This window comes from Dasypus novemcinctus, chromosome X (genome assembly GCF_030445035.2).
Source record: "Dasypus novemcinctus isolate mDasNov1 chromosome X, mDasNov1.1.hap2, whole genome shotgun sequence".
In the NCBI taxonomy this organism is placed as follows: Eukaryota; Metazoa; Chordata; class Mammalia; order Cingulata; family Dasypodidae; genus Dasypus; species Dasypus novemcinctus.
The window spans coordinates 107,651,419-107,662,097 of record NC_080704.1 but is presented as its reverse complement, the minus strand read 5'-3'; the positions used below and the strand labels follow the sequence as shown (position 1 = coordinate 107,662,097).

Sequence of the window (10,679 nt, the reverse complement as noted above, 5' to 3'; positions counted from 1 at the left end):
ATGTCTTAGTAACCTTAGTAGCTCCTATTTACTTAAATAAGACTGAGCAGTGGGGAAGAATTCAGAACTGCTTTCCATATCTCCATATTCTCTGCTTCAGGCTGCCTATGAGACAGCTGGACATGAGAACTGCCGCCTTCAGGCCTAAGGCACCTGGAAATGAGAAGTGCTGTCCTCAGGGCCCCCACATCTTGCAGAAACATTGGAGGAAAGGCTGGCCAGGCCAAGCGTAAGTCTTTATTGGGCTCAGACTAGGAATCCATGGATCTTGAGGACCTTTGTGTATTTGTCACAATTCTTCCCCACATTCTTCTCATTCTGTTTCCACAGCCTCATGAGCTATTGCTTCTTCTTTTAATGAACTATGGTCTTCTCTTTCCTCTTCACCTCCAAGGTGGCTATTACTGCCTGCTACTTCCATCCATCATTGTGAGGCAGGCACTACACAGCAGGTAGGCAAATTATGCATGGGCTTCAACGTCACAACCTTGAGAGCAACAGGAACCACGATCCACTTCTCATTGTCATGGCAGGCTCCAGAATCCCATCAAACCCCTTGAGGTACCAGTACAGGATGGCCTGGCTATACTTGGTCTTGTGTGGCAGCATGCCTTGCGTGGCTGCCAAAATATATGCCTGAGACCAAGAAGTGGTAGGGGCCATGTAATATGTTGATCTTCATGCATTTGTGAAGAAGGGCCAGGTAGTTCAGATAATTTCTGTAGAAGCTGCCAGAAATATTGAGGCCCTCACAGCACATGAAAACCACATCCTGTAGCTGTAGTAATTGCTTGGCCACAATGAACACCAGGTGGCCTGGAGATGGCCTGCTTGATCAGGCACAAGGACCTGCCCAACCTCCAACATTGGCAGCTGTCTGAGAAAGTTAAATTCCAAGATCTTTTGATAACGTGAAAGTCATGTATGCAAGGCATGCAAGATATATTTTTCTTAAGAAAAAAAAGTAGAATTGTTCTGCTCTAAATTAAAATGGCTTCTTATTGCAGAATCCAAAAGAGGAAAGTAAAAGATAAAACTTGAATGGATGGGAACTTTCATACATGATTTGTGGAAAGGGAATTTCATTTTTGGGTAAGACCTAATGGATTTATTTAAAAGATTTTTCAAGAGCCCTATTATCAAATAATAAACAGGTGCAAATCAAGGGTTTGTTTTTTTCTCTGTAAAATGACAAAATTCTCTTGGATTCTTTGGCCTATTCTTTTTTATGGTCTTTTAAAAAAATTATACATAGATCATACAAAATGTTACATTAAAAAATATGAGGTTCCCCTATACTGCACTCCCAACACCCCCACTCCTCCCACATCAACAACCTCTTTCATCAGTGTAGCACATTCATTGCATTTGATGAATACATGTTGGAGCACTGCTACACAGCATGGATTAAAGTTTACATTGTAGTTTATACTCTCTGCCAGTCCATTCAGTGGGCTATGGAGGGATAGATAATGTCCTACATCTGTCCCTGCAAGATCATTCAGGACAATGCCAAGTCCCCAAAATGCCCCCATATCACACCTTTTCTTCCCTCTCCCTGCCCTCAGCAACTCCCTTGGCCACTGTCTCCACATCAGTGATACAATTTCTTCCATTGCTAGAGTCACAAAAATTCTATAGTAGAATACCAGTAAGTCCACTATAATCCATATTTTTTCCTCCATCCTGAAGATCCTGAGATGATGATGTCCACTCCACCTCTAAAACAATACAGGGCTTAGATCCCACATGATTGATGAATGGGATTCAACTAATTACAGTTATAGACTCACTCGGTTCCCTGGTGTGGTGGTTGGCCATCCTCACCTGCCTGTTAACTGACCTGGGTAAGTCCAATGAAATGAAGAGTAGGTGTTGCAACTTTGCTGAGGCTCAGGCCCAGCTGGCACATGGTCAGTCCAGAGAGTCAAGTCTCCTGAATATACACCAACCCCAGTGCCAACCACAAGTTCTGTAAAAATGACAGAAGAGGCATGTGTAGAGAGATCACATCTGAGTCCAACTGCATCACACTGAGGAGTACAAATTCCAATGTAGGGCCCACTGACAAGGCACTGAACTCCAGAGCCATCTGCCATGCCCATAAGAACTGGGGGTCTCCATAGCCCTAAGGAGCACCAGTATTTGTGGTTGTGTCTACTTTGGCTGTCTCTGAGATCCTGCTGAAATATGCATAAGTGCAATCCCTCTGATGACCTCCTGACTCATTTTGAAGTCTCTTAGCCATATAAACTCACTTGTCTTTACCATTTCCCCCTTTTATTCAAGGTCTTTTTCTAGTTGCATCACCAACCAGTGCTTGGTAGTAATCCCTCAGTGCCAGGGATGCTCTTGCCTGGGAGTCATGTCCCATGCTGTGGGGAAGGTAATGCTTTTACATGCTGAATTTGCCTTAGAGAGTGGTCACATTTGAGCAACATGGAGGCTCTCAGGAAGTTACTCTTAGGCACTCTGCCGCTCTAGGCCTAATTGAAATTTCAAGCACACAGGGTCATAAGCATAGTCATCAATATCAAGGGCCCATCATTGGGCCATCCTTATTTACTGGTCTTGCCCTTGCACTTGGGGGATTGTTGCTATTCCATCAGGGAATGCAACAGAGCTCCCCAGGATCGGAACTCCACACTCCCTCAGTTGTCGTGTATAACTCAATCCCCTATGACAATAACCTGTGAACATCCAAACATATCTATATAACCTGTATGCATGACCTGGAGAACTTTATCCCACCCATGCCTTCCCCCTCAATGACACCCCACAACAGAGCTCCTCCCCTGCAATATTTGAACCCCACTGTGATGCAAAATGTCATAAAAAAATGAAGCCTAATATGTTGCCAAATTCAATTAATAGGAAAATGAAATAGTAATGATAGGTTTAAATATTAGAAATAGAATACATAATATTTTAGAAAAACTAAAATAAAGTATAAATTAGATTGGAATATTAAAAATGAAAAATAATCATAATTTTTTTTTTACGTTTTTCCTTTCATCACTGTACTAGGTGTTGCCCTGTAGATGCAGTGGCAAGGTAATCTCTTCCCTTTCTTCCTCAGTGTCTACATCCTCTTTTATTATTATGTATTCAAAAAAGGTTTAGCTCACAGTAAATTCACGTACAGAATATAGGGGACTCCCATATACTGAACATCTAACTCTTTTCCCCTTTCCCCAGCAAATATCTTTTTACATGTGGTTATCACATTTGCTACAACTGATGTACAGATATTGCAATATAGCTAACAATAGTCCCAAAATGGCTTACATTATGGTTTATATTTTAAACTGTATACTTTTATAAATTTTTGGTTACATTATGGTTTAAATTATGTTTTACATTATAGACTATACACTTTTATAAATATTTGGTGAAATTTAACATGGCCTGTATCCATCATTGCACAATCTTGCAGTACATTTCCATTAACCCCCAGTTACCCTCTCTTCCATCTACTCTATTCTTCTTTCCTGCTCTCCTCATGGCCCAAAGTGACAGGCAGGCTTCATTGCTTGAAGGAAAAGATTCATAGATACCTGCAACAATGCTGAAGACTTGACACACTAGTCTGTCCTACCCCATTGGGAGCCAACCATGCTCTTGAGAGACAATCTCCCCTCTATTTGAAAACATCAGGCCTCCCCAGGATGGGGGTGCAATTACTTTCTGCTCATTTTATGTGTCTCCACCCATTGATATAACACATTATGACAAGATGAGTTTTCACACACTCCCTACAAGACAGCCCCAGTTCCACCCTGTGCCAGGTGCCCCTGCCATCAAACACCTTAAACCAGTAATCCTTCCTTATTATATTTTCTAAAGACTTTTCTCAACATTATAGGTAGAACCACATACCTGACCATCTCCCATGTTCGCCTGCTCTGCCCAGTCCTCCCCCCAATTCCATGGACCACCTGGCCCTCCTCCCAACCTTACCGCCCTCAAGCCTGCAAAAATTTTAGGATTTCACCATTGTAACTGATGTTAGCTGTGGATTTTTCATATATACCTTCTATCATGTTCAGAAAGTTTCCTTCTATTCCTATCTTTTGCAGTGTTTTCATCAGGAAAATGTGCTCTATTTTGTCAAATTCTTTTTCTCCATCTATAGATATGGTCATGTGATTTTTTCTTTTGATCTGTTTGTGTGGTGTATTACATTGATTGATTTTCTTATGTTGAACCATCCTTGCATACCAGGGATGAAACCCATTTGGTCATGGTGTATAATTCGTTTGATGTGTTGTTGAATATGATCAGCAAGTATTTTGTTGAAGATTTTAACCTCTAGTTTAATTTTGAGAAATTGGTCTGTAATTTTCCTTTCTTGTGGTGTCTTTGTTTGGCTTTGGTATTAAGGTAATGTTGGCATCAGGATGAGTTAGGAAATGTTCTTACTATTTCAATTTTTAGGAAGAGTCTATGAAAGATTGGTGTTAGTTCTTTCTGGAATGTTAGGTAGAATTCACCTGTGAAGCCATCTGGACCAGGGCCCTTCTTAGTTGGAGGTTTTTAATGACTGATTCTATCTCTTTATTTGTGATTGGTTTGCTGAGATCATCAATGTCTTCTTTCATTAATGTAGGCTGCTTATGTGTTTCTAAGTATTTGTCCATTTCCTCTAAATTGTCCTTCGTATTGATATATAATTTTTCAAAGTATCCTCTTATGATACTCTATTTCTGTGGGATCAGTGGTGATATCCCCTTTCTCATTTCTTTGTATATTTGCATCTTCTCCCTTTTTTCTTTGTTTTTCTAGCTAACCATTTGTCAATTTTATTGACCTTCTGAAAGAACCAGCTCTTTGTTTTGTTTATTTTTTATTGCTTTCTTATTTTCTATTTCATTTAGTTCTGCTCTGCTTTTTGTTCTTTCTTTCTTTCTTCTTCCTTTCAGGTTAGTTTGTTGTTTTTTTACTAATTCCTCCAGGTGTGCATTTAGGTCTTTGATTTTAGCTTTCTCTTTTTTTTGATATATCAATTTATGACTATGAATTTCCCTCTCAGTACAGCTTTTTCTGTGTCCCATAAATTTTATATGTTGTGTTGTCATTTTCATTAGTTTCAAGGTAGTTACTGATATCTTTAGAGATTTCCTCCTTCATCTAGTGTTTGTCTAAGAGTGTTTTCTTTAAATTCCATATCTTTGCTCCTGGTCTGATTCCCTGGCCCTTGCAGATTCCCAGCTTCATTCCACTGTGGTCAGAGAAATTATTTTTTGTGATTTCAATCTTCCTGAATTCATTGAGACATTCTCTGTGGCCTACCATGTGGTCTGTTTTGGAGAAAGATCCATGTGCACTTTAGAATAATATATATCCTGCTGTATTTAGGTGTAGTGTTCTGTATATGTCTTTTAGGTACAGATCCTCTAATATATTATTCAAAGTGTTTTTTTCTTTATTGATTCACTGTTCAGGTGTTCCGTCTAATGGTGACAATGGTTTATTAAAGTCCTCCACTATAATTGTAGAGGCATCTATTCCTCCATTAGTTTCCCAGTGTTTGCAACATGTATTTTGAGGCACCCTGGTTAGGTGCATAAGATATTCTTTCTTCTTGAAAGATTACCCCTTTTACTAATATGTAGTGTCTATCTCTGTCTCTCACAATAGTTTTTAATTTAAAGTCTGTTTTGTCTGATATTAGTATAGCTACTCTTGCCCTTTTGTGATTATTATTTGCTTTTAAGATTGTTTTCCACCCATTCTCTTTTTTTTCTTTTTCTTTTGTCTTTATTTCTTTTTTTAATATTCCGTTAAAAAAATATGAGATCCCCATATATCCCCCCACCCCCCTTACCCCACTCCTCTCCCATAACAACAATCTCCTCCATCATCATGAGACATTCATTGCATTTGGTGAATACATTTCTGAGCACCACTGCACTTCATGGTCAATGGTCCACATCATAGCCACACCCATTCACTTTTAACCTCCTTGAATCCCTGGTTCTAAGGTAGGTTTCTTGTAGACAGCATATAGATGGGTCATATTTCCTTATTCATTCTGCCATTCTGTGTCTTTTGACAGGTGAATTTAATCCATTATCATTCAGTGTTATTACTCTCAAGAAGTTACTTACATTAGCCATCATTTCTTTGGATTTGTGTATATACTATATATATATATATTTGTGTATATATATATTTGTGTATATAATATATATATATATAATTTCTTTCTCTTTTTGTATTTTTAGTTGTTCTTACACTCTCCTCTGTCTCTCCTGTTTCTTTCTTCCAATCTGCAGAATTCCCTTTAGAATTTTTGAAGGACAGGTTTCTTATTGGCATAGTCTCTTAGTTTCTGTTTATCTGTGAATATTTTGAACTCTCCATCATTTTTGCATGCCAGCTTTGCTGAATAGAGTATTCTTGGCTGGAAATCTTTTTCTTTTAGTACCTGGACTATGTCATACCCCTTGAATTCTTGCCTCCATGGTTTCAGATGAGAAATCAGCACTTAATCTTATTGAGGTTCCCTAGTATGTAATGGTTCGCTTTTCTCTTGCTGCCTTCAGTATTTTCTCTTTGTTTTGAGCATTGGATAATTTGACAAGTTTATGTCTTGTGGTAGGCATATTGGGATTTATACTGTTTTGGTTGCACTGCACTTCCTTGACATGTACACTCATCTCCCTCAATCGGTTTGGAAAGTTTTCAACCATTATTTTCTACAACACCACTTCTGTCCCTTTTCCCTTCTCTTCTCTTTCTGGAATGTGTATTAGTGTGTTAGTGCATTTTGCATTGTCCTTCCAATCCCTAAGTCTCTCCTGGATGTTTTCTATCTTTTTATCCCTCATTTCTACTATCTGTTTGATTCATATGTGCTGTCTTCCACATCACTAAATTCTTCCTCTGCTTCTTCAAATCTGCTGTTATTTGATAAGAGTGTATTTTTTTTATTTCTTGGATTGTACCATTCATCACTATTGTATCCATTATCTTTTTGCATATGTTTACAATTTCTTCAGTATGTTATCCAAGTGTTTTCTTAATATCCTTAATCTCTTCCTTCACTTCATTAATTTGGTCTGTGATATTTGTTTGGAGAATTTTGATTAGTTGCTCAATGTTCTGCTCCTCTCCCTGCTTTTTAGTTTTTTAATTGGATTGGGCCATGTCTTCCTGATTATTGGCATGGTTTGTAATTTTTATTTCTGTCTGGTCATCATTTTATCTTGATATGGTTTGTTCAGCTGATTAGTTTCTCCCTCTAGTGTCAGGTTTTATTTAGCTGTTTTTTTTGTGTTTGTGTTATGTGTTCTTGCTGACACTTTGTTTTTCTTATTCTATTTTCTTGTTGTCTAAGTTCCCTTGAAGGAAAATGATTAAGGCTATAGAAAGCAAAAGAGGTAAAAAATGAAAAAGTATAATAGTAGTTTGATAGTAAATTTTAGCAGAAGAACCTTGTAAGACCTAGGAGAATGAATATTAAACTCATGTAAACTGTATAGAATTATAAGAATAAAAAAAGGGAGTACCAACAATGAAATAGGAAACTGAACATGGAGTAGAATATACTATGAATTAAAAGGCCAGCATGATGATGAAAGAGGGAAAGAGAAAAGGAAGGACAATAACAGGAAGAGTTAATAGAAAATAGAAAACAGAATAGAAGTGTTAGAAATAAAAAGCCAGAAAAATTGGGGACTAAAAAAGAGAGGTGGAATATAAGAGCAACAACAGAAGTGGAAGATAGATATAGGAAGGAAAAGTGATAGTGTTGGTAGCCAAAATCAGTATATACAGAAAAAAGGAAATCATGGAAGAGGATATACAGCAAAGAGGAAAGAAGCCATCAGCAACTAATTTTAAAAAGGGGTGGGAGGACAGGATTAAAGAGGAAGGAAAGACAAAACAAAAAACAAAAAACAGATAAACCCAAAAGAACTGTGTCAACCAAACATTAAGAAAAACTAGATTTCCCATTAAGCCACTGTGGAGCTTATTAGTTTGCTGGTGTTTATCAATCAAATGCCCTGTAGCTTTATCACTGCAGATTTTGAAGTGGATTTTAGTGAGTAAACTAAGTTAAATTATATAACAGAAACAATCTTTTTTTTCCCTTAGGAAAAATAAGAGACCCAAGGGAAGCTAATACAAGGGTAATGTCTTTTTTCCCTTTCCTAAATTATCAGCTAGATGTTTAATATCCCAATGGGTCACTACTCTCAGAGGAGCCAGAAATTGTACTAGAGACCTTGCACATTCAAGGCTGAAACTCCTCCACTGAGCTCAACTTTCTTTCCAGGTTGACTTGCTCTTCAAAAAGAGGCCATTTACCAGGGCAGGATCGATGCTTTGCAATTGGATAAACTGCTAATTAGTAATCTGTCTTCCCCCCACTTTTTTTCCTAACTGCTTTCTCTCCCAGGGCAGGAGGAAGCCTGTGTGTGAGTTCCCTTTAGAAATTCAAAAGGGACCCTCGTGAATTAACTCACCACAGAAAGTAATGACTCCTAGTCTCTTTGAGAAAGAATACCCACACCTTGCCAGGGACTCTAAATATGCTCTTGGAAGCTTATTAAGCACTTTCTACTGTTTTCTCCCTTAGATGTGCTGCACAGAACTAGTTAGCTGTCTGAGTCTACCTTCTCCCAGACCAATTTTCCCTATCCCATGGAGGTTAGTTAAATAAGGCTGCCTCAGCAGATTCATCTTTCCCTCTTCCTGATTTCTCCTCAAGCTAGCTGGTATACTACTCAAAGCTCAAAAAAGGAGGTCTAGACAATTGAACCCGCACTTGTGGGTCCCCTCTCCACCCTTCACCATAACCCTCCCACTCTTGAAGTTTGTCTTCTCTGGCTCTGTGACCTGCAAGATTTGGGGAATGCTGAGGCTTCTTGACCTGAGGAAGGGGCCTAGCCTTCCCACAGCTCCAGCCTCAAGCACCAGAAACTCATGGTTTTAACTTGAGCAATCAGTCTTTTTGTTGCACTCTCTCCAGATCGATGTCCTGAAGCCTCCTGCTTTGTGGGGTCCCAAAATAGCACATTCAGGCAGGATTTTGTCCCCACTCAGCCATATTTTTGTAGGAGAGATGATATGGGTGCACTTACTCCAACACCATCTTGCCCCTCCAATTGGCTTCCTCTTAATAAGAATTGTAAAAGATTTTCTTTACTTCTGAATAATTGGCCTAGAAGAAATTCTGTGTTGTATTAGAATAATTTCAAATAATTTATGTTGTTGTTATCATATCTTTAATTATTTAAGATAATCAAGGCTTCTTATTTTTAAAAGAAGTAAGGTTTATTATTTTAATAATCACATTACCTCTTATAATTATTTTAAGGATTTCTTTACTTTTTAATTTATCAACCCCCCCCCCACCACTTGCTTGCTTTCTGCTCTCTGTGTCCATTTGCTGTGCATTCTTCTGTGTCTGCTTATCTTCCTTTGTTGCTTCATCTTGCTGCACCAGCTCTCCATGGGCACAGGCTGTCAGCTCTCTGTGAGCATGGGCCAGCTTGCCCTGGGAGGCCCTGGGAAATGAACCAAGGGCCTCCCATATGGAAGATGGGAGCCCAATAAGTTGAGCCACGTCTGCCTCCCTTATAATTAGTTTTTAATTATTTTATTGTCACTTTGGTTAGAGGGCCAAGCATTGCTTCACCGTTAGCCGTGTACTATTTTATCAAGTATACAAACCTCCTGACAAGTTTTGATATTCTCCCTTCCCAGAATAAAGTCCTAAATAATGTCCTCCTGATCTCAAACTGACTTTGTGATATTCCAGAGTGCCCCTAGAAAATCACAAAGATTGTTTTTTTTATTTTGAATAAAGAAAGAAGCTAAAGATATTAGGTTTATTTGATATGTTATGAATTATATAGGAAATGTTGTCCATTATAAAGAGATCAATGCAATCTCAATAAAAATCCCAACAGCCTTTTTTTGCAGAAATGGAAAAGTCAATTCTCAAATTTATTTTGAAGGGTAAGGGGCCCAAAATAGCCAAAGATGTCTTAAAAAAAGAACTAAGTTAGAGGACACTCACTTCCTGACTTTAAAGCATATTACTTAGGTGCAGTGGTAAAACGGGATAGTGCCGGCATAAAGACAAAGAGTGACCAATAGAACTGAAACAAGAACTGAGAAATATAACCACACATCTACGGTCAAGTGATTTTTGACAAGGCTGTCAAGCCATCTCAGCTGGGCGAGAACAATCAATTCAACAAATTGTTCTGGAAGAATGGGATATCCATAACCAAAATAACGAAAAAGGAACCCTATCACATACCTTATACAAGAATTAACTCCAAATGGATGAAGGACCTAAATATAAAAAGTGACAACTTAAAAACTCCTAGAAGAAAATGTTGGAAAAATCTTTAACATCTTGTGGAAGGCGTTAATTTCTCAAATCTTGCACCCAAAACATGAGCAACAAAAGAAAAAATAGATAAATGGGACCTCTTCAAAGCTAAATGTGTTTGTGCTTCAATGAGTCTAACTCTAATATATGGGGGGATAAATTATCATATATTGCAAGGTAAGGCCCACTGATAGGGTGCCAATTTTCTGGGGTTGTCTGCCCTGCTTATACTGTCTAGATGTCTCTAGAGCCCTCAGGAGCTCCCCTGCTTGAGGCACTGTTTACTGTGGCAGTCAGTGAAATCCTCCTGAGAAGTGCATAAGCA

The 10,679-nt window shown here is 38.4% G+C and overlaps 1 pseudogene; it reads right to left on the bottom strand.

Annotated features, from left to right (window-relative positions):
- Positions 1-246: 246 nt before the first annotated feature.
- Positions 247-867, bottom strand: LOC111761919 (large ribosomal subunit protein uL13 pseudogene; annotated as a pseudogene).
- Between the last annotated feature and the right edge of the window lie 9,812 nt (positions 868-10,679).